This window comes from Equus asinus, chromosome 1, assembly GCF_041296235.1.
Source record: "Equus asinus isolate D_3611 breed Donkey chromosome 1, EquAss-T2T_v2, whole genome shotgun sequence".
NCBI lineage: Eukaryota > Metazoa > Chordata > Mammalia > Perissodactyla > Equidae > Equus > Equus asinus.
This window is the reverse complement of record NC_091790.1, coordinates 22,022,018-22,045,414: the sequence shown is the minus strand read 5'-3', so window position 1 is coordinate 22,045,414 and position 23,397 is coordinate 22,022,018. Positions and strand designations below refer to the sequence as shown.

The 23,397-nt window shown below is 54.7% G+C and overlaps 1 long non-coding RNA gene across 4 annotated transcripts in view; it reads right to left on the bottom strand.

Annotated features, from left to right (window-relative positions):
- Window positions 1-23,397, bottom strand: part of LOC139045571 (uncharacterized) — a 69,232-nt gene that overhangs the window by 2,829 nt on the left and 43,006 nt on the right. The window contains exons 3-4 of one of the 4 annotated variants that reach the window (XR_011504252.1): window positions 2,819-23,397; window positions 1-2,568 (exon numbers count right to left, since the gene is read on the bottom strand). The exon at window positions 1-2,568 is cut by the window's left edge and continues 2,829 nt beyond it. This is a non-coding gene — a long non-coding RNA (uncharacterized lncRNA). The other 3 variants (XR_011504271.1, XR_011504255.1, XR_011504273.1) reach the window with 3 other exon arrangements.

The window sequence follows — 23,397 nt, the reverse complement described above, 5'->3', positions numbered from 1 at the left end:
ATGGTGAAAACCAGCCGCTGTACAACAATGACTTCTCTCATTGTTGCCAGCTCTACTAGATGTCAGATAAAAACGGGAAGTTAACTTTACCTTCTCTCTTTGGCAAGCCTTCTGAATGAAAAAGCGGAGAAGCAGCAGGCTTTCAAACACAGATTGGTCTTCACTTTTCTGTGGTTTCCTCAGAAAGCCTCTTCCACCTGGAGAAACTGAGTCAGAGAAACCCCTGAGTCGGAGACGTGGGTGATCCCTTGCGGGTGCCGATGGCCAAACTCGAGTGATGCTGGTGTCTTCCCAGCCATCCTTCAGGCTTCTGGCTCTGGGTCTTACTTTGCCAGGAGATCAAACTAGGGGATGAGGATGATCTGGCCACGGTGACCTTAAATGGTATGAGAGAGCTAACTGCCCATCAGAGTTCTGCCTTTGGGCCCAAACGTCCTTAATCTTCCAGTGGAGCGTCCCCAGTAGGAGCGACTGAATTTTAATAGTTTTCAATAAAGCTGCATAGAGTAATCTGGGAAAGGCATCTCTTCCAGGAGGATTGGATGACTGTGGATTTTCTTGCTGGCTGTTTCACAGTCTTTTCTCCCATTTTGTATGAGACGAGTGTAGTACCAAGAGTAAAACACTGTCCAAGGTCTGTTTCCTCGGTTCATTCAGCCCGTCGATCCTTTTGTGTTTGCATCTGGTTTGTAAGCTTGTGTAAAATGGCATGAGACATACTCTCCTTTTTCTTGATCACTGTAGCTGTTAAGATACAGAAAAATTCTACTGAATTAAGCCACCAATCTGTCTTTTGAATCAGATGCTTAAAGCCACAGCCCTTAACTTACCATCGAAATTGAGAGAAAAGCCAGTCGAGTGTGAAGAGATGTTAAAACAGCCTGAGCTCCTGAAATACGGCTGCTCTGTCCTGGTGTCCCAGATGGCTGTGTGGGGACAGGCCGCATGTGCTGGGGGAAGGGGAAGTTCTCTAACAACGGTGGAGGTGGCCTCGGAAGAGGCCAGTCCTGAGGAGATGGTATTTAGTGGCTGAAGGATAATTTCTCAGCATACTCCATATGTCCTACAGAATTCATTTCATTTGGAGAAGGTTTTCCCAGAGTCTTACTGCTTTTTTCGCCCCCTCAGAAATCCTCTTCCTTGGATCTTTTCTGATACTCTGGTTTTTAGCATAGTTCCTCCTAAGAATTTGGCCTTTCCGAGGCTGGAAGCTGGTGTGTAGTGAGGTCCAGCCATTGGTTCCTCACAAAAATGCTCACAGCGCGTTAGAATGCTCTGGTTGTTGAACTAAATCTCTGAGCTTGTGTGCATAAATGGCGTAAAAACCACTTTCTTGATATGCTGGAAACAGGGATTTTACTTTCACAAAGAAGCAGTGGATCATTACACAAGAAACCTCCCAGGTTGTGGACTATACTAAGTGTATGAAGATAGAAATGAGACCATCGTAGAAAACATGGCTCTGAGCCAATCCAGATGATCCTTTTGGGAGCATTTCTCACTCTTTCTGTTCTTAGACCCCTTCACACTTAAAACTTAATGAGGAGTCCAGGTTACTGTATTGAAAATTAAAAATGAGAAAAATTTTAAATAGATATTTATTTAAAAATAACAACTACATGTTAACATTTTTTATGCAGAAAGCCCCTATATTTTCAAAAAACAAAGAAACAGAAGAGCAGCATTGTTCTACACTTTTGCAAATCTATTCAGTGTCTGGTTTTATGAAGACACTTGGATCCTCATGCATGCTTCTCCGTTCATCTGTGGCCACATGTTTGTTTACAGTGAGAAGGATACCCAGCCCTGCAGACCTGTACCTGAGAGGGGAGGAGGCCTTAGCGGCCTCCACTGGGTCTGTGGACCTCCTTCCAGGAAACCGCCTCAACACTCAGCACGGGCAAGTTCTCTGCAGGCTGACTGTGGTGTGGAATCTGAAGCCACGTTCAACTTCCTGCCCACTGTTACGTTATAATCCATTGGTCTGTCTTGCATTTTAAATGAATTTATATCCTGTCCCCCATTTTGTAATGTCCTTTGGTCATTTGGAAAATATTGGGTCACTGAGTTATGCACATCTTCTCATGTTTTTTTGGTTTTTTGTTTGTTTGTTTTTGAGAAAGATTAGCCCTGAGCTAACTACTGCCAATCCTCCTCTTTTTGCTGAGGAAGCCTGGCCCTGAGCTAGCATCCATGCCCATCTTCCTCCACTTTATACATGGGACACCTGCCACAGCATGGCTTTTGCCAAGTGGTGCCGTGTCCACACCCGGAATCCGAACCGCTGTACACTGGGCCCCGAGAAGTGGTACGTGTGAACTTAACCACTGTGCCACCAGGCCAACCCCACATCTTCTTAATGTTGACACAGTTCCTTATACAACATCAAAAAGTCTCATTTGTTGCTATCTCCACTGGTCTCCTCAGAGACCTCCAGGGTCAGGAAGCCCTCAAGCTGCGGTGGTTCATGCAAGTGTTCCAAACTCTAATCTTTGCTTGAAATCTTGCATTTCATCATTGGCAACAAGACTGTCAGTTGTTATCCTTGAAGTGACAACTTCAGAGCCTCTGCAAAAGGAAGGCGGGGGACAAAATTCAAGTAACTTGAGGATAATGAACAGACCTGGGAAACCCAGCCATCCTGAAATGTGGCCCAGAAACATGAGAAAGGGAGACCCGTATCCCTCCCCCTCCACGTTTGTGGAGGAGGCAGAATATCTGATCACAGGAGGCCCTGGGGAGCTGGAAGGAAGGAGGGAGTGGCCTCAGGAGAGCGGGAGGAGGGTGGGGCCCACGTGCTGTGGCCGCATTTACTGACCTGACCTTGTTAGGGCCTGTGCTTGCTGGGGTCCGAAGTGAATGCACCATGGTCCTGCCCAGCCAAAGCTTGTTCTGGAGGACGCAGATGGGAGGAAAAGGCATGCCCAGCTTAGTGGGTAAGAGGAGGTGTTTAGATGTAACTGTCGAACAAAGAAAAGAGCATGTGCTCTGATCTGGAGGACGAGCAGGATTGCACATGCAGCAACCGCAGGAGTGGAAGTGGGGTGTCCAGAAAGGGGCCTGAGGCCTGATGCTGGAGCCGTTGATGCCCAGAGGGACCTAGGCTTGATTATGCACTTGGAGAGGTTTTTATGAGAGTTGAGTTTTAGAAGGACTTGTGGCAACGTGAAAAAGATGGGTTGGAAAGAGCCAAACTGGAGGTGGAGAGTTAGTTAGAGTCACAGGTTTTGTCGTACGTCAGTTCACTCATTCACAAAATCAGGCTGTGTCAGATGCTATGTCCAGATGCTGGAAAGACGAGCTATTTTGAGGGCACTTGCCTTTGAAGGCCTACAGTGTGGTGGGGTGGGGGTGGGAGATGAAGAAGGGCACCTGCTCGTGAGGGGACAGCAAGACTTCGTCCTACTGTCCAAAGTAACCTTATCCCCACGAGTGTCCTGCCACCGTGCGTGTACATCCATGAATCTATTCTCTGATTTAGTAGGGCTTATGAAAATTATAAATCATACTTATTCTAACAAGTAGAATTGTGTTACTTAGAACACGTTTTTAGAGTTGTGAGATGGACTAGCAGTTTGGATCTGAGTCTGCAAGGTGTTCAGGAGGCTCTTGGCTCTTTCTGGGTGTTTCCCTCCACTGCGTGGATGTTCAGATCAGGCAGACATTCCACAGTTCGGTGTGAATGGGAAGCACCAGGAAAGGAGTGGAGACAGCAGGCAAGCTGCAGGTGACTTGTAGAGAGACACAAGATGGCAAAGAAGTAACGATGGGTAGAAATCTTAATTATGAAAGTCTTAGAAATAAAGAATAAAGTGAATTTTAGCTTTTTCTCAAAAAGTGATCATCCTGTGATGTTTCCTTTTCTCTTTGCCTTCAGGGTTATGTTGGGCTGAAACTTGCCACAGCTGGAACTCATAGACCTTTAAGACTTTAAAAAGAATGGATTATATACCTAAAATGTGAGGGATTTGTGGGCAGTTGATTCCATACCACAGCCAGCTTCACACATTTATGCAGATAAATTCATTGTTAAAAGCAGATCAACTCTGAGCCAGCCCTGATGGGCTAGCAGTTAAAGTTCGGGGCACTCAGCTTTGGCGGCCTGAGTTTGATTCCCGGGCGCAGAACCATACTACCCGTCTGTCAGTTGCCATGCTGTGGCAGTGGCTCACACGGGAGAACTAGAAGGACTTAGAACTAGAACATACAACCATGCACTGGGGCTTTAGGGAAAAAAAAAAAATGAAGATTGGCAGCAGATGTTAGCTTAGAGTGAATATCTTTCCCAGCAAAAAAAAAAGCAGATCAACCCTGACAACCTGACCTTCAAGTCCGGTCATTCCTCCTCGCAGCCTGCTCCAGCACAGCTGTTCTGCCCTCTTTGGAGGACTCACCCTCAGGGAGAGTTGTTTGGGCAACTGCAGAGCTGAAAGGTGGATGGAAAGAAACAGGAGCTCCCGAGAGCCTGGAGGCCCCTCAGGCGGCGACAGAGAGTGGGCGGCCAGGCCTGAGAGTGGCGCTGGGCGGGCTCCCTGGTTGTTCAGGTCAAGGGTGCACAGGAAGCCCATGACCCACTTTCGTGAAAAGAGGAAGCCCACTCTCGGCCCTGGCCTTGAGATGAGCCTCAAAATGTGGGGTCATGTGTATCACATCACATCTCCAGAGGAACCGCCAGGCAGACGGGTTTCGGCCTTCAGATCTGCCTTCAGGATGTCTGGAAACAGCCCACCACTGGCAGAGCAAGCGGGCACTCGCGCGCCTTCAGAGACTTCTTCCCTCCCCACGTGCCATGGAGTTGAAGCATTTTATTTAAATCATTTTCATTAGCAGTTAATATTGGTAAGCAGTTCTTTTTTTTACGAAATCTAATAACCGTTTAAAACAAATCAATAGAAAGCAAGAATATGCTTTTAAAATCAAGAATTTACTAAGTGTAATGTAGTTTAATGAAGCATTGACACTTTGAGGCATTTTACAAATATGTTGATGGGAGCTTTCAGAGACACAGAAAGCTCAAGTGGCCTCTGATTTCCTAATGCTATTTTCAGCTCACTCACCCCCTCTCTGTCTCCCTGGCTCTGTCTCTCTGTCTCTCCCCTGGGACCACAGAGACACCTTGTCTTTACCTAAATTTTGCCATTTCCTTTTCTAGCCAGTTGCTCGCAGTTTCTCCAACAGCTGCTCTGTCTTCCCCTCACCTCCAGCCTACGCATGGGTTTAAATTTTAAATCAGGTGGGTGTGTAGAGGTGGCTGGAGGAGCCAGGATGCAGGCCTGACCCAAGCGTGGTGCAGGGAGCAGGTGTCCTCAGGTGTCCGTTCTGTCCACGGTGCAGCCTGGTGCCCCAGCCCCCGCGATGAGCTTCCAGCCTGAGTGGCCTCCTGGCCCCTGGGTCTGTGCAGATCCTCTCCTTGGGTGCAGGCTCTGGCCCACCAAAGATAGTTCAGGGTTGTGGGAGCAACGGCGGGTCCATCTCATGCCATTCTGGCTGGGAGGAGTGGCCAGCATGGGAGCCGGGCCTAGGACGCCGTCCCTGGCCGGAGCATTCCCTGTGCTTTGCACAGCTCATGGCCGTGATGCTTTTGGGCCCCAGAGAGACACCCAGGAGTCCATCCAGGGGTTTTGAGATGCAGGCCTTGAATCTCACCCTTCTCTGCAGCCACTGCGCCTCTTGGGACCAATTCAGGCCCAGGCCATGGCACTCTGTGTCCCCAGGGTCCCTCTCCCTCAGCCTGTGTGTGGAGGATGCTGCTGCATGGCTCTCTCCCCACTTGGCACAGCTCCTGGCACGTCTGTAGTGGTTTGAAAAGAGCATTGAATGAGCAAGTCCGTGACACCTGTAGTTTGATTTTGGAAGGACACCACTACAACCTTTCTAGAATGGCCCTCGCAGAGAGCTTGGGACAGCTGTCAGTGGCCATGCACCGAGACCCAGCCACTGGCCCCGGTCTCCCACCCTGAGACCCCTGTTTTCAGCTACACTGCGCTTCCTCCAGGACAATAGGGCCCTGAGAACGGGTTGTGGGGGGAGCCCCAGTCCCCACAGCCCACTGCCTTCCGCATCGTCGTCCAGATGACCTAGAAGGAGTCGGGAGTGAGGGGGCGCCGCAGGCTGGGTGGGATCAGATAGAGGGCCTTCACGGTCACCCCGTCCCCAGGCAGCCTCTGGGATGACCCCATCCAGGGTCTCACCCCTGTGTCCTACCTCCCCAGAGGCCTCCCGGGGTGGCCATGCCACAGCTTGGAGGAGCTGTTGAGGTGCCAGAAGGCCTCCTCCATGTCCCTCAGCTTGCAGGCCCACCCTACCTGCCCAGGTGGACAGAGACTGCTAGAGACAAACGAGCAGATACTGCCCACACACTCCATGAAATTGTTAGCTTTTCCTGTAAAATCTTAGAAAACCACCCAGCCCTGTGCACAGTTGGCTCCAAATTAAAACACCTGGTTGTGACAGTCCAGCTGTGGGTTTGGCTCTGAGTGCATGCGGAGAAAAGCTGCGTTCTGTGTGTCCTCATCCCCACAGTGAGTGCAGGCTAACACCTGGCAGCACTGAGCTCATGCCTAAAGTGACCGCTGGTGCCTGAGGGGACGGGCAGGTGGAGAAGCTATGCTTCCTAGGCTGCTCTCTCCCCTCACACTGCACGTTCCAGGCTGTTGCAGACCACCCAGCACTAGCCCACAGGCCTAATCGAGAGAGAACAGCTCTAACCACTGCACCAGAGAGGGCAAGAGAGCCCCTCCTTGCCCCTCCTAGCCCCTCCTTCCCACTGACAGTGGAAGCATGGTGAAGCCCGAGATGGAGGACATCGGGCAAGGTCCCAGCACCTTCGCTGGCTCGGCCTGATGCTTGCTGTCCATCGACATCCCTGGGATGCACCGTGCCCACAGTTTTCATCTGTAAGATTTGCTTAGCTTCACATGTCATTTCCTTGAAGATCCTTGCAGCTCGATGGGAGATGTGGCTTTGTCCCTCTGAGTGTTCCACCATGGTTCTGGGGAGCCAGGACCCAGGTCCCAGGTTCTGGCTTCCCCGGGAACTGATGAGATGGACATCTTGACACAAGCAACCTCAGAGACAACGCACAGAGACCGTCCACAGACTCTCCTGAGCTGCGCAGTGCTGGTAAACCAGATGAGCAGAGGGGAGGGAAGGCACGGCGGCCTGCCTGTGCGCTCCACTCCACGCACGCCCTCTTGGATGGAGACCTGCTCCCAGGGACAGCAGACCCCGCAGAATTGAGCCAGGAGTGCCCCGTAATTCACGAGATCGTCCACAGAGGAAAGTGTGCCGCCTTCTGTCTGGCCATGGCACAGCCCCCAGGAGGGCTCTCCTCTCAGTCAGTGACTGCCCTGCCCTTTGCCCCTTGACCACCAGGCCCGGGCCTTCCCGCAGCCCTGTCAGGCCTGGACCCAGAGGCTCTGGCACAGCCGAAGCAGCTCTTCCGTCCACCCCGGCATGAGGATGCCTGTTCTGCCCGGCGGTTGGCAGGAGCACCTGCCTTGGAACCAAGGTGCCTGCAGGGTCTGGGATGCGGCAGGTGCTATGATACTGCTGACCGTGGCGGGTATCGTCCCAAGACGCTTCTCCTCCTGTCGGCCGTGGTGGGGTCTGACATTTAAACCTCGCTTCAAGGAGTCAAACAAAGTCCAGAGAATATTTGCAAACAGGAGCTCGCAGCCTGGCCGAGAGGCGGGCAGAATCACTGGGTCACTCACTGGCCACAGCCAGCCAGTGTGGATGTGTGCTTGCTGCCCGCCCTCGAGTCTGAGAGGTCCCTGTCACCCTCTCCCCCGAGCCCATCTCCACCCCAACCCCTCACACCCCCCCACCCCCTGCTGCCCCAGAAATGCCTCGGGAGATGTCAATTCTCTTCAGCCCATCAAGGGAAGTTTATTTCTCCAGCAAGAGTGTCAGGTACCCAGGAGGCGCGGGGCTGTCAATTAGGGCCCTCAGGAACCATCCTAAAGCCCTGAGGCTTTGTGCTCCTGAACATTGCCCGTGTCGGCTCTGCTTGGGTAAAACCCCACAGGGCACTGGAGTGTCAGTAATGGGTGCTCGAGCAGCCCGCTAATCTCCGTGGGTGCAAAAAGCAGCACGAGAGAGGGCAGGGAGGGGCATGTCAGGTTACCCGAGGGTCCTGCCCACCGTCCATCTGCGCCCACGTCAGGGCTGACGGGAGCATATGCTGCCTGCTGCTCACTGACCATCTGCTGCGAGCTGATGAAGTGTCCCTGTTACCGTGGTGACACAGCCCTTGATTGGCGGTGGCACCACAAACATTCCCTCCTCAGGTTTCACTTTTATCTGTGCTCTGGAATGGGGCTGGGGGAGGGGCAGGTTTGATGGGAGAGGGAGGTTTGGAGTCTGGGGGAGGGGGAGGCTTGGGGTCTCGGGGAGGGCAGGTTTGGGGGGGCAGGTTCCCTCTGCATCTCCCTTTCTCCCTCTCTCCTGCCCCCTCCCTCATTGCTCCCCCCACCTCTAGCCTGCCCCTCTACCCCTAGTTCTGAGCAGGTACAGTGGGAATTCAGCTGACAGATCTGAGAGCCAAGCGGGGGCTTGTTTCTGTCTGCCTGGTGCCCAGCCCTTGACTCCAGAGTGGAGCCTTTCCACAGTTTCAGGCTGGTGTCTGAGGCCTCAGCATCTGCCCCCAGGAGAGCTCCAACTGGCCGGGATGCCACCCGCGTCGCCGCCCCGCGGCCATGGAACATCTGTCCACCCCATGCAGTCTGGGAGAGCTGGTCTGATGCAAACAAATGGGCTCCCGTTAACTATGAGTAGGGCCATTCATTGCGAGAGCCCTGATCCTGGAACCGTGTTCCTCCCTGGCCCCGGGAGGCCCCTGGAGTGTGAGCTATGGGGCCTTGAGAGTCCTGTGTTTTTGTCTTAGAAAAAGCTGCTGAAGAGAGTTGGGCAGTCCCAGTGTTCCCCTAAGGAGGCAGAGCGCCTCCTCTCTGCTGAAATAATCCGACACAAGCTGCCGAGGCTGGAGTCCCAGCAGCTGATCCACACCCTGAGGTCTAGGGCAAAACCTAACGTTTTTCTTTGAACCCTGGGAATTGAGCAACTGAAAGTCTGGATTCTATTTCTCACGCTAATTCTCAGTCTGGTGACCATCGTCGGTGGAGGAGAACCATCTCATGGGTCTGGGCTGCAGCTCTGGGACTGCTGCTGTTTCGATCAGGACGGTGGGTGCATCGAGGATGCTGCCTGCCAGGCACTAAAGAGACTTGTCGTGGCCCAGACGAACATTTGCAGCATCTGGAGGCCGTGCCAGAACCCGGAGTCCCAGAAGGCGATTGAGCTCTGTCCACAGGGACCACCCACTCTGGTGCTGATAACGGGAGGGCAGAGCATATCAGTTCCCCTCCCAGAAAGCAGGGCACCAAGCCGTCCTGCATGTTCTCTGAGACTGTGGAACATCGGGGTGTCCTGTGGGGCTGGGACCAGGCAGGAGGGCTAAATACAAGGTTTGCTCTGGGGTTTTCTGGGACCTCCTCAGCACTTCATGAGGCCAGATCCTGGGTGTGGGCAGAAGTGGAGTAACACAGAATACTGGGGGTGTCTGTTGCATTCCCACACATTCACCGGTCGGTGCCTCTAAAGGATTCCATGTGGGACAAGGTGAAAACGCCTCTCGGAACAGAGTCAGCCCATCAGGACCAAAACTCATCATGCCCGCCCGAAGCCTTTCCCAAAGTGCCCTGCCCAGAGTAAAGAATGCCCAGGCTGCCATTGCCCTCTCTGCTAGTGGGTGGCAGTGGCCCCCAGAATTTCACTAAATCTTTGAAGGTTCATTCGTGGCATTAGGAAGTGACCTCCCCTCTGTCACAGGGACTGGGGTGTCATGACTGTGGTCTGGGTCCCCCAGCACAGTCATCTATCAGCGGGGCCTCTCCCGAGCTCAGCAGTGGCCCTCACTTCTCCCCAGCCACACTGGTAGCCCCCTCTCCACAGCCACACAGCCCTTCCCAGGTTAACTGTTCTCAACCCTAACTGGGTCCCCGCCTGCCTCCTCCCCACCTCTCTTCGAAACTCTGATCACGCCAACTTCTCCAGGACCTGCCCTGCTGTGCGTGTCCATGCCCACCCGGCGCTTGTCTAGCTGGCCAGTCCTCCTTGTTTTGTAAAATGCTGAGCTCCCTAAAGCAGGCATTTTGTCACTTATTAAATTACATTTCCTGTGTCATTCGTTATTGCAGCTTATGAGCATAAAATGGTGTTATTTAGATAAAATCTGGCCTTCAAACAACTTCCAAATTAACCAGCAAACACATGCTGGGCACAGAATGGATTTAAGAGCAAGTCAGACTTGGAATCTTACCAAAAGTAGAACTCCTGCTCTTAGACTCAACTGTCTCAACTTTGAGATTAAAGTATGAATTTCTTCATAATATATCATTTCTCTTCTAATTTCCAGCAGATGCGCGTGGAAGACCCATTTCCAGGTCACCTGGGGAAAGAATGGACAGTGCGGCTTCCCGCTGGGACGTTTCCCCTGTGTGTTCCAAACACAGAAAGAGGAAGAAAGCTTTGAGTTTTTATGGAGCAAGCATAGCAGTGACACCAAGGAGATGTGCAGAAAGCAAGCTATGAACTCATGTGATGTGTGAAGAGCAATGTGAGAATCCTAAATAGATTATTAGCAGACAGAATCCAGCAGTGTTAGAGAGTTACATCCCCAGACTAAGTGTTTTCCATGAAGTAGGGATGGCTCCCTGTTAGGTCTATTGACGTAAATCACCATTTAATACCACAAAAGAGAAAAAGAACATGGCCATCTCTGTAGATGCTGACAAACATTGGATGAAGTTCAACATCCATTCTATTTTTAAAATTCTCCTGATAAAATAGAAATTGATGAATGCTTCTTTAATGTTATAAATGATCTCTGTCTCAGCCTGAAAGACCACATCTTGGGGAAACACTGGAAACATTCCCCCCAAAGTTGTGAAGACGCCAGACATTCCCACCCCATGTGGTCCTCACATGTGTGGGAGGCACTGGCCTGTGCCTTTATCAAGAGAGAGAAGCTGGAAGTACCAAAATGGGAAAGCGTGAGATAAAGTGATAATCACTTATGGATATTTTATTGCATATCTGGAAAACTCTAGAGAAGCAACTGAAAAAAGTGAACAAAAATCTAAGGATTTGGCAAAGTATAAAATTAGGATATGGAAATTGGCAGCCTTTCTATCTAGAAACGAGAACCACTAGGAAATATGATCAAAGAAAAGACAACATCAAAAAAAGGTAAAACATCTGAGAATGTGGTTAGAGGAAATGTGGAAACTCTACAGCAGGAAGACTTCACGGCCTCCGGGGCTGCGCTGGCTGGGACGAGGGGACCAGCGGGCTGTGCTGGAAGGGAAGACTTGTCAAGATGCCGGTTTTCACTAAGTTCATCTGTACGTACAGTACAATCTCAATTAAAATGTTAACTCTTCTTTTTTTAACCAGACAGGCTAAATCTGTATGAAAAATTAACAAGAACAGGTGGAACAAACCTAAAAGAAAAACCAAATAATGGAGAACTTAGTCCTATCAGATAGTAAAACATATTATGAAATTATATTTTAAACTATATGCGACTGGCAAATGAGTAGGTAGGAAGTCCAGAAATAGACCCAATATACATGCAAATTATAGGATGGAGGCATTTAAATCATTGGGGATGCACGATTTTCCTGTAACGATCAGTGGGTAGACGTCCAGGAAAACCCTAAAGCTGGTTGTGTACTCCACCACAATCAGGTCTAGGCAGATCAAAGAGTTAAATGCAAATGAAAAGAAAAGCCGCAGAAGTGTCAAACAGAAGCCATGGGGGATTTTTATATGTTGAAGTTTGGAAGGCAGGCCTAAATATGACACAAAACCCAGAAGCCATAATATTGTTAATAAATGTGATTACATAAGAATAAAAAACTTCTGCATGGACCAAGAACACCACCCTAAGCCAATCGAAATAATGACAGGGGCCAGCCTCACCGCCAAGTGTTCGAGTTCGCGCGATCTGCTTTGGTGGCCCAGGGTTTCGCCAGTTTGGATCCTGGGCGTGGATGTGGCACCGCTCATGAAGCCATGCTGAGGCGGCATCCCACATGCCACAACCAGAGGCACTCACAGCTAGAATATACAACTATGTACTGGGGGGCTATGGGGAGAAGAAGAAAAAAAATACACTGGAAAAGGTGTTTGCACCTTATGTCAGAAGTGAAGAGTAGTTTCCTGATATTTCAATCAATTAGAAAGAGACTAAGAGTCAGTAAGGAAGAGGGGCCGAGGGTGTGAGCTGCGTCCCCTGGGGTCAGGCCGAGCCGGCGGAGGGAAGGGAGTTCTCTCGTGCTTTGGTGGCAACGTAAAATCCATCCCTTCTAGGGGAAGAAAAGTCAGCATGTCCATCAGCATTACAAATGCTCGTAACATTTGGCCTAGCAATTCTATTTCTATGAATTGTGCTACAGTCACACAGACGTGAGTGACACGTGTGTGGCTATTCTTAGTGGCATTGCCATAAACGTTGGCAGTGGACGTGCCATCAGCAGTGGATGAGTTCTAGAACTTTGCTACGACCGCACAGCAGACACGTGCTGCCGTGCACACAGCCGTTGGCCAGGATCTGCACCCCTTCCTCCCCGTTCATCCTTCATCATTCATTCCTTGTCTGCAGATGCTGTTGCTCCCTAAGTGCCAGGCACCCGCCAGCCCCACTGAGCAGAACACAGCACACACCCCCTCACAGAGCTTGGAGCTCAGCGCAGCTGCATCAACCTCCTCACCCTAAGCTTCTGACCCCTGGGACACTGTTGTTTCCCGTTAGGACCCAGGTGTAAAGAGCTGGGCTCGGCTGGCCAGGGGAAATGGAAAGACTAACCAAGTTTGGGGCACATGTGACACCCAGAATCCTCGATGGCTTTGTGCCCCTGAGTCGTGGGGACCACGTCCCTGCTGGGCACAGGACATCCCGGAGTGACACTTGTCCCTTGGCTATAAGGCCCCTGCCACCCTGCTATATCCCCCGTTGTTGGCTTTGAGACATCACCAGGGCGCAGAGCAGCCCCGCGGGGCCAGGGGGCCCAGATGGCTGGGTGGGAACCACCAACAAGACAGCACAGTGTCCTGGAAGCAGCTGTGCCCAGTTCTCTGCTGGCCTTGGCATGGCTGCGGGAGGAGGAGGAGGGCACCGAGGACCTTTTGGGGCCTCCCTAGGAGCCTGGCACCAGCAGCCAGTGAGGGGAGGGAGTGGGCCTGTCCCGCCATCGGAAGTGGTGTGGAGCCCACGCAGCTTCACTGTCCACAGGCCAAGAAGCCCTACGGGGCCCACCAGCTGGGTGTTCCTTGAAAATGACCACAAGCCATGGGGCCTTCTGAACAGGCGGCCTGTCCTGAGCGGTTCCTCCAGAACCTTCTGTGCTTCCACATCAGGAAGTGAGTTACTCTTCCAAACCACGAAAGTGCCATTAGTACCGATCGTGCCTTTGCTTGTGGTGCCGTGCATTTGAGAGGCTGGAGTGGTTTCCCCACAAGACGTGGGCTGACGCAGACAACAGGGCCAAGGCTCTTGAACCAAGCGGCGGCCTCCAGCTCTTTCTTTGTCTTCGAGGTTCCCTTTCAGAGCCTGACGGAACCCTTCCCCGTGACGCAGAAACAGGCGGAAGGGGTGTTGAATGAATGAGTTGGTCATGGCTGAGCTGGGGCCTCAGGGACCGGGAGGGCACTGACCAGACCCGCAGTGTATTCAGCCAATGGCAGTGACAGCCCATCGCCCAGTCTGTCAGCATGTCTCCCCTCCATGAAATGTGTCCCGAGGCCCAGGGTGGAGGAGAGAGGATGAAGCACAGCTCTGCCTGCTTCCTAACCGTTCAGGAGCCTCAGATGACCATCCCAGCTACATTTTTTCAACAAGGCTCTTTCCCTGGTGTTCTGCTTCCTCTGAGCCCTGAGCCTTCAGATGCCAGCGAGGGGGGGTCGTCTCATCCGCACTTTGTCCTTGACTTTCTCCATCCCCCACACTGCTGAGTCATCTCTGCTCAGCTGTGCCGAAGGCCTCACACCCTCCATCACGCTGAGATCCCGAAACCCACGTGGGCTGTCTGGTTGTGAGGCCCCGGGGTGGCCCAGCCCCACGGGTCCTCGTGTGTGGTGGGCCGTCATTCGGGCCTGTTGAGCTCATGGCATCTATTGTCTAGGGCTCTGAGCCTGCCAGGTGCTCCCACTGAGATGGACATGTGGGAGGACACAGTGTCCCCACGTGGGGACACTGCTGAGGACGGGGAGCAGGGCCACCAGCCCCAAGTGTCCTGCTGGGACTTTGGCTGAGAAGGAAGATGTAGGCAGAGTTTAAATCCAGGCCCTGCCTGCCCCCAGGGCACTCTTGGACACAAAGTGGCCTTGTGGGGCCCCTGTCAGCCTCCTCCACAACCAGGGAGAGCACCCTGACGTAGTGTTACAGGAGTGCGCAAGGGGAGACAGAGCCCACCACTCAGGCACAAAGGAAGTGGCCAGGGCGGCACTTGTGTGTCCAGGCAGGGTCTGCATTTGTTTTTAATGAAAGCCAGAATCTAGGCTAAGACCACCTGGGACGCCCACATGGCCTCTCTGCAGAGGGAAAGTAGAGCTGCACTCCCTCAGTCGCTCCCTCTGGACACCTGTCCTCCTGTCCCATGTTGTCACCTCTCCAACGACAGCCCCGAATGGAGGCAGGACCACACGGGCCGGGTCGCACTGGTTGAATGCACAGCTACACTTAAAGTTGGACTCCGCCGTAATTAGCTTTTTCTGTTTGGTTGCATGCAGACAGTTCCAGCCAGACCACTGACCCACTGCCCCAGAGCAGCCGGCGAACACGGAGTTGGTGGGAATCGGGGCGCTGACGGCTGACCCGGGCAGCGTGACCTCGGGCGGTGCTTTTCAAGTCTCGGAAGCAGGACGTGAGCATCCCTTCTGTGTTTGCGCCTCGTCATACATCCAGGGGAGAGGTGCTTGTCCCTGCGGATTAATTCCCAGAGAAAATACTGCAATTCAGAAGCACAGGCTTAAGTCCCTTTTCCCTATTTACAAATTAAAAAGGCACCGAGACACCCTAACTGCATTTCCTGGTAACTTATTCAGAGCTGTTACAACTGTCTGCACGCACTGCCGCAGGATCCAGACAGTGCCAGGGCGCTGAGCAGGACGGCCCCTCAGGGTCCTCAGTGGGGTCTTCTCTGCACACCTCTGAATGTTCCAGGTCCCCTGAGACTCAGGAACGGCGGCCGTCTCCCTCATCATGGTGAGAATGTGTAATTACTGAACTGCGTGGATCGAGCACTATTTTGGAAACTGTTAACACCACAATTGCAATGGTCTCGTAGCCCCTGTGTGTGTGTGTGTGTGTATTAATTATATCTCTCAACAGCTGCTGCTGATGCAAGGACTGCCAGTTTTTCTCTTCTCTCTCTCCCAGGAGACGCAGTCTTGCCTGACCCAGCAGAAGTTGATCACAAGTCCATTTGGGGCTTTCCCAGGCAGGCGGTGGGTCCCTGCTCCACCGCCACTGCCGTGCCCACCGCCCCTCAGGTAGAGCTGAAGTGCTGGGGGCCACTGTGACCCCCTACTGAGGGAGACCCTGTGGCTCCAGGGGAGGCAATGCCCCTGCCCTCTTCTGAGAGGGAGAGAGATGACTGTGGGTCTGGGGAGGAGGCAGAGAGGGGCATGGGCCTCAGCATGTGGCTGGTGCCCTTCGTGCGGGCCTTTCATCGCCCAGCTCTGCTTGTCCTGAGCAGAGGACAGAAGAGGGCAGGTGAGGCACCCCCTCTTCACCTCTGGCCGGGGGTGCCACCCACCAGCTCTGATGGCCCTCCTGGGGCGATGGCACTGCTGCCCATCTGTGGCCTTTTGGGAACCAGGGATCCCTTTTCCACCTTTTTTATAAATGAGGAGCCAAACGAGGTTCTGGAAAGCAGAGATTTGCCTAAACCTCCAGGGAAGAGTCAGGGCTTGGCTCTGACTGAGGCTTGTCCGCCCCCAGCGGTCCTGAAGCAGAGAGCTGGGACCTGAAGGAGGGGACCGCCAACAGGAGTCTGCCTGAGCCACCACTTCCTCTAACCAGGTGGGTCCCTGCCTTTTGCTTGGACAGCAGCTGTGATATGTGACACAGACCTGGGTCAGGTGCCTCCCTGATGGCTAACGGCAGCCCTGCAGTGACACTTCCTGGAGCACTGTTAGTGGGGTTAAACCGAAACACTCAAGAGCGTGTCAATGAGTCTCCGACGCTGCACACAGAAGCACGGGTGGATCCCAGGCTCTGTGCACAGCAGCACGGGTGGATCACAGGCTCTGTGCACAGAAGCACGAGGGGATCCCAGGCTCTGTGCACAGCAGCATGGGTGGATCCCAGTCTCTGCACGGAACCACTGGTGGGCCTCAGGCTCTGTACACAGAAGCACAGGTGGATCCCAGGACTTTGCACAGAAACACGGGTGGGCCTCTGGCTCTGTGCACAGAAGCATGGGTGGATCCCAGAACTGTGCACACAAGCATGGGTGGATCCCAGGCTCTGTGCACAGAAGCATGGGCAGGCCTCAGGCTCTGTACACCGAAGCTGGGTGGGCCTCGGGCTCTGTGCACAGAACCCCAGGTGGGCTTAGGCTCTCTGCACCGAAGCTGAGTGGGCCTCAGGCTCTGTGCACAGAAGCACAGGTGCTGGGCCCCACCCAGAGCTCAGGACCAGGTGGGGCCTGAGAACTTGCATTTCTAACAAGTTCCAAGAAGCTGCTGGTGCTGCGGGTCCAGGGACCAGGCCTCAAGAACCCTGGACTGCATTGCTGATGATATTCGGCTTCACTCCAAGAGCTGGTTGAAGGCACGTGGTGCAGCTTGGCCCAGTGGAACCCTAGAGGACAGGAAGGCACTAGTTCCTCGGTGGACCAAGGCTGCTCAAACCTGCATTTGTGTGCGAGTTACCTGGGGACCCTGGTTCAGGAGGTCTGGTTCCCCACTGATGCTGGGCCCCCTGTGAGCAGTGGGGTGCAGACATTACAGCCGGGTATCTCAGGGGCGCCCTTCCTTCCCGTTTTTGGGGTTCTAGTCTCAGAATCGATGGCCACTCTGTAATCCCTGTGCACAAACCCCATACTCTGAAGCCTTGGCCCCTCCCTCAGGAGCCTGTTCTGGGCGACGCAGGCGGTGGACACGCCAGGCCCCTGTTCTCCTGCAGACCCTGTTTAGAGGCTGGGTCTCTGGTTCTGGGAGCTCCTGAGTGGCACCACATCCATGTCACAAATCAAAAAGTTCTGAGCTGAGGAGACTCCAGGACCAGCTGGCCAACCACGCCCACCCCGTCCACAGCCTGGTGAGTCAGAGCCCACAGCTTTCGCCGGATGGCGGCGTCCTGCTCTCGCTGAACACAGGAGCAGGGAAAGAGCTGCCCGGACCCCTTAGTGTGAACAAGGCAGTTGAAAGTCGAGGGCTGCACGCTGTGGACACCCACTGCCCACAGGAGATGTCTTCCGTTTTTCCTTAGCGTCACTCGGCCTGCTGGGTTCAGGCAGCAGAGGAATGTGCGGCTGTGAGTTGCTTCACACTTGGCCTTCCCACCTTCAGGAGCACCAGGGCTGGCGCAAACGGAGGAGGTGTCGAGTGCTGCCCTCCGGGCTCTGGGTCCCCTCTAGGGCTTTGAAGTGGCCATGCCTGCACCTCTGTCCTCCACAGGACATCAGTCAAACAGTCAACGCAATGGCGCTGGGTGGGAATCACACCTTTCCATGATTGCTCCAGGATTGTGTGGCGCCTCCTCAAAGGGGAAGAGGCCTTTGTGGTTTCAGGAATCACAGATCTGCATGAACTCAGAGGACGGGGGAGGGCGCGCAGCCCAGGGCAGCTGGTGTCCTGCCGCCGGCCTTGGACAGCCGAGAAAGGTCAGCCACAGCCACCAGGCCCGCAGAGTGCAGGCCACAGGGTCCCCTCCTGTGCTCAGGGGCCAGTTTCTGTGTTCAGCAGATGGCAATGGCTGGGGTTTCCAGGCACCATTTGGGGTCAGTTTGTGCTATTTCTTACAGAAATCTCTGCAAAGCCACTTCTGCTCACAGATAAGTTGATAGGGAAGCAAGTTCTGGGTTTCCAACCCCAACGGAAGGGTCTGAATTTCCATTCACAGCCCTGACCTGGCAGAGCCGTCCCCCCTGCCTTAGTCACGTGACCCAGGTTTCAGCACACAGTACGAGCACAGCTACATGGCACCAGTGAGCCCATGGAAGCAGCCAAGCACCATCGCACCCTCGAGACTGGATGGGTTAAGGGTTAGGGTTAAGGTTGGGGGTGCAGCCTGAACCTGCCAGGAAGGAGAAGCTGGACATTGCCCGCAGCCCATCCTGCTCCCCCATCGCATGGAAGCTCCCCCAGACCAGGGCTATCGTCCTGGCTGTATGACGAGGCTTGAGGGTGTAGAATAAAAACCACATTGGGAAGCTTTCCATGCAGGCCCACCTTGTCCCAACGGGTGGTCAGAACATCACCTTTTAGAAGGGTCTGGGGTGTGCGCCTGGCCCCATGCACCCATCCCACACGGCGAGGCCCAGACCCTGGACCACAGCCTGGAAGCCTGGGAGCAGCGCCCCCTGCTCGCCCCAGCCGCCACGACACAGGGAAGGGGTGAGGCGGAGCCCCAACCTGGCTGGGAATCCAGTGTGTCTGTAACCCCACTTTGCAGATCAGGAAATTGAGACTTTGGGAGGCAAGCCCTTGGCCCAAGGTCACAAGGACCAGTTCTGGCTGGTTTTGAGCGAGCTCCCAGCACTTTCCTCCTGTCAGTGTCACACCTGCAAGACGTGATGGAGACTACAACCCAGCAAATAGCTGAGCACACCCGTAAAGGGCGTGATCCCAGAACAGCCTCCTGTGGGCCCTGCCTAGCTTCTAGCCACAGGCCCCGGGGGTCGGACTCCTCCGAAAACAAGAGGGTCACAGCCCCTGGGCCATCCGTCCACCCCCAACACATCAAGAAGAGTGGATGTGGGCGTCGAAGAAGCAAAAGTGATGACAGTCCGGGATCCCACTAGGCAAGGCGGCCAGCACCGTGGAGGTGGCAGGATTCACCGTTCAGGCCTCAGGCGAGGATGCAGTCAAACTGCTGGGAAGGCTATTCTCTCGAACAGCGTCCATCAAGTCAGGGTGGCAGTGCCATGCACACGGTCACCATGAGGGCCGGGCCAGCCATGGGGACGGTGTGAGGCAGACTCGGGATAAATGGGCCTGACTGTTACCTCCCCCGGGAAGCGCAGGGTGCATCGGCAAGAGGGACGGAGGTGGCTTCAGCTAGACAGTCATCAGGGCCGGCGTCTGTGCCTCCATCCTATGTGGGGAATAAGTCCCATGGACGAAACTCCTGCCCTGAGTAACAGGCACCCCGCCACCCCTGCCTCCTGGCTTCCCTTGGGTTTGAGGACTGCAGACTTACCTTCAATCGGTCTTCCTGCCCCGCAGGGGTGCCCACCCCTTTACCCCATGCCCCGGCATGGGCCCACCTAGGGCTGTGCAGCGTGAGACCAATGATCCCAGCAGGGGCTTCCCGAGCCCTCCTGGGGGGTCAGCCACAGACCCCAGCAGGGACCCAGGTTTTTCTGAGGCAGGCAGGGCCGCTCAGTCAGTGGCCACAAAGGGCCCCAGACGTCCCTGCTTCCACAGCCTCCCCAGGGAACAGGTCAGAGCCCAGAGCCCCGAGAAGAAACCAGGCCTGGGAGAGCAGGATCTGCAGTGGGGGAGCCGACTCCCAAGGTTGTGGGAAGACGAGCCCCGGGGAGGGGGCACTGGGGACAGGCCCAGACCAGACACTGCTGGAGCCCCAGGGCCCTGCCATCCGAAAGGCCGGGTGGAGGTGCCCAGTGTGGGCCTTGGCGGGCCCCCAGGGCTGTTCCCTCGCAGGACACGCTGTGGACCCTCTGATCTGTGCTCCACTCCACCAAGGCCTGGCCATGCTTACCGCAAGCGCCAGAGCTCCCAGCCTCACATCCACGCCGCTGACCTGCAGGCTCTCCCTTCTGAACCAGCAGCAGGACCCTGCCCCTGGTGACCCTGGGCCTGCCCAGGGCTGGCTGAGTGTGTTCTGGAAAGAGCCAGCCCTCCACGTCGTCAGGAGCAAGCCGGCAAGGGGCCATCCACGGAGGCATCCCACGTGGAAGCAGCAGTTTTCCATCCAGCTCTGACAGCGTCGTCACCAAAGGTTGACAAAGACCATAGGGAGGATGAAGGGGGAGTGTGTGTGTAAGAGCCTGTGACTGTGCCTGAGTGTGCAAATGTGTGAGCATGCATCTGTGTGAGGGTGAATGTGAGTGAGACAGGTGCATGGGTATGAGTGTGTGCTGCTGGGTGTGAGCACGTGTGTGTGCATGAGTGTGTGAGTGTGATGACCCTCGCTGCCATAACCTCCCACCTCAAAGGCTCTGAGAGAAGAGGCTCCCACCTTGCAATCTTCTCAGCCCCATGGGGGGGCATCCTTTCTGGGCTCCGACTCTTCCCGGAGAAAGCTGGGCCACCTCCCAACACTAGTGCCTCAGGAGGAGAAGGGAAGGCTCCCCAGCGTGAGGTCCAAGGCATCCTTCTCTCCTCCCCTGACCCACCTGGGAGCCTGAAGGGTCCTGCGGCCAGGAAGGAGTGGCTTCTCCGGGCTCCCAAACCTGTTTCTCTAAAGCAGCCTGAGCATTCTTATGGGAACTCCCTTGAAAGGATCTCCTTTTTGCCCCCAAAAGCATCTCAGCTTTAGGAAAATGGCACCAAAATATTTGCCCAGGTTCCAGGCCACAGAAAGGTCTAGCAAGGGAGCCGGGGATGTTTTCACTGGGACCTGCTCCCCGGGACTCGGCAGTGGGCCCCTTGATGGGAAGAACTGCAAGGGTACCGCTGCTGCATCCCCTCTCTGTAAGGTGCAGGCGACCGTCCCCCACTAAGCTGCCATGGGGCAGGCGGTGCCCCAGCCTCCCGGCCCGTGGAGCATATGCCCTCCCAGGCCCCTCACTCTCCACCCGAGTTCAGAGCCAGCCTTTCATCCCACAGCAAACCAGCGCCTGAGACGATCCAGGACGCAGCCTCGCTGGGCCCCGGCTCTGCCTCGTGACCAGGGCGAGTAGAGGGATGATCCGTGCCCCTGTGTTCTTAGCGCCCTGTCCCTGGAGAAATCAGCTAAAAAGCCGAAGTGTTGGGGGACCTGGTACACGGTAGGCAAGAGGCGTCTGTCTGGTTCCCACCAGCCTCATCTGTTCCTCAGACACAGAGAGAAGGTCCTGGATCGATTTGTGCTCCTTCTGCGATCCCAGGATGGCCACGCTCTGAGCAGACGGCCAGTGAAGCGTGGCGGACGGCAATGTGTCTGGGTTGAGCTCCCTGGGAGTGAGGACGTCCCAAGGGCTGGACCCCAGCAGGTCTGGCCTTCAGTTCTGGTCTGTGACAACGGGGAGCAGGCCGAGGTCACCTCTCATCCTGGAGCTCTTCCTGTAAGCGCAGGCCTGCCCTCCCGCACCCTCGCCCTGGGATCAGGCCCTGAGGAGACCTTCCCCTGGAGAGAGAGTGGGAGCAGCACCTAGTGGGCAGCTCTGAGTGATGGGAAGTGGGTGGGATGGGCAGACCCCTGGGCCCAGCGCTGAGCGCCAGGAGCCGGGCATCACTTGTGGGCAGCCTGCCCAGGGGTGGAGCATGGATGGAGCGGATGGCCTGGATGCAAACTACTGAGAAGTGGGTGGGCCCTTGCCCCGAAATCCTCCCTCAGACCGGTGACATGCGGAGACCCCATGTCCTGGAGTGGCGGAACCTTCCCCGGCCCCTTGGAGTTGCTTGTGTGAGGCAGAAGGCAGGGGAGGAACAGTGAGAGGTTGGGGGCTGAGAGCGTCCATGAGCCCTGTGTGTCCTCTGGGGCGAGGGGGCTGGAGGCTGATTCTCTGATGCAGGTGCAGGAAGAAGAAAGCTCTTTTCTCATCCACCCCAGGCCAGAAAGAGTAAAGAGGTGGGGAGACAGGCAAGCTCCTCGACATGCCCTCCTGTGGTCCCACCTCTGCTGAGCCAAGTGGCAAGGACTCGGCCGGCCGGAAAGGTCGTACCTCAGTGTCCCTACTGTGCGTGGTTTTCAGATCCCTGAAGAACCATTCACTTTGCCCTGATCATGTTGGTAGCAGTCCATGGTTGAAGCTGGCTTCTTTTTTTCCTGCTTTTGCAAAAATGAATGAATTAGTGTAGAAACACCGAGGAACCCCAAATCCTGCCCAGGCTGAGGCCCCGCCCCCAGGCACAGGGGCTGAGGCAGGTTGTGACCGCAGGGGGGCATCTAGAAGCTGCAAATCCGAGGAAAATGGAAGCCTCGACTTCCCCTGAGCACACAGGGGCCCATGCGGCTGGCAGTGTTGATTGTGCTAAGCTGCTTAGACAAATAGCTATTAAATATATAAAACTGTTAAATACATACAAATCCCTCGTACCAAATGGCAAGCGACGAGGAGATGCTGACAGTGCCGCGGCACAGTTTAATCTACGAAATTTGCATGAATTCCTCACACAGAAGGGGCTGCCGCTGGCTGCTTCAACCACCAAGCTGGCGGGGCCTGCACAGCAGAGGCCTGGACACAAGGGCTCTGGGCTCTGGCTGACGCCAAGACCTGACTCGGGAGTCGGGCGTGCCTGGGGGTTCGGCAACAACGATGCCCAGAGCCAGCCTGAGAAACACTCCATTATTTTTTAAGAGAAACAATGCATGACATAAATGCATAATATCCAGCACATAGTAGGTGCTCAATAAATATTTGTTGAAGGATTGAACGAATGATAGAGCAATTGCATTTTGGTGTAACTTCTATAGTTAAAGAAATCCAAAACACACAGCAACGCCTGCTGAACCACAGGAGCCAGGCCCTGCCCAGAGCCCTTCTCGGTGCCCCAGCTCCTGCCCCTGCTTCCCATCATGCCTGGCTGACACCTGCTCCCCTGGGGTGACCGGAGGACAGGGGAAGTGGACAAAGGGATTCCTCGGGGTGCAGAAATACCCCTGGGGCTCCCATCCCTCCGTCAACAGCCCAAAGGGCACCTCCTCCCTCCTCCCATGCCCCCGGCATATGCAGCACCCCCTGCACACCTGGAAGGCGGTGTGGGGGGAATTCTCGTGGAGACGCTTGTGCAAATGATTCACGTCCGCTCACTTGAGCAAGCTCACAGGGCTTCCCCCTAGACGTCCTGAGGGCGGCCCCTTCCTGCTTTCTCACTGACCTTCACGCAGACAGATCACGTTCCTTCGTCACCAACACCCTCCTGAAGCAAGACGTCTGAGAAATTACAGTAAGACTCTCTGGGCCAGGCTTGAGCCTGGGAGGAACCTGAGGAATCGTGCCTCTTAGTCTCCAAAAGGAAAAAGAGGACAACATCAGGAATTTAGGGCAACATTCCCAT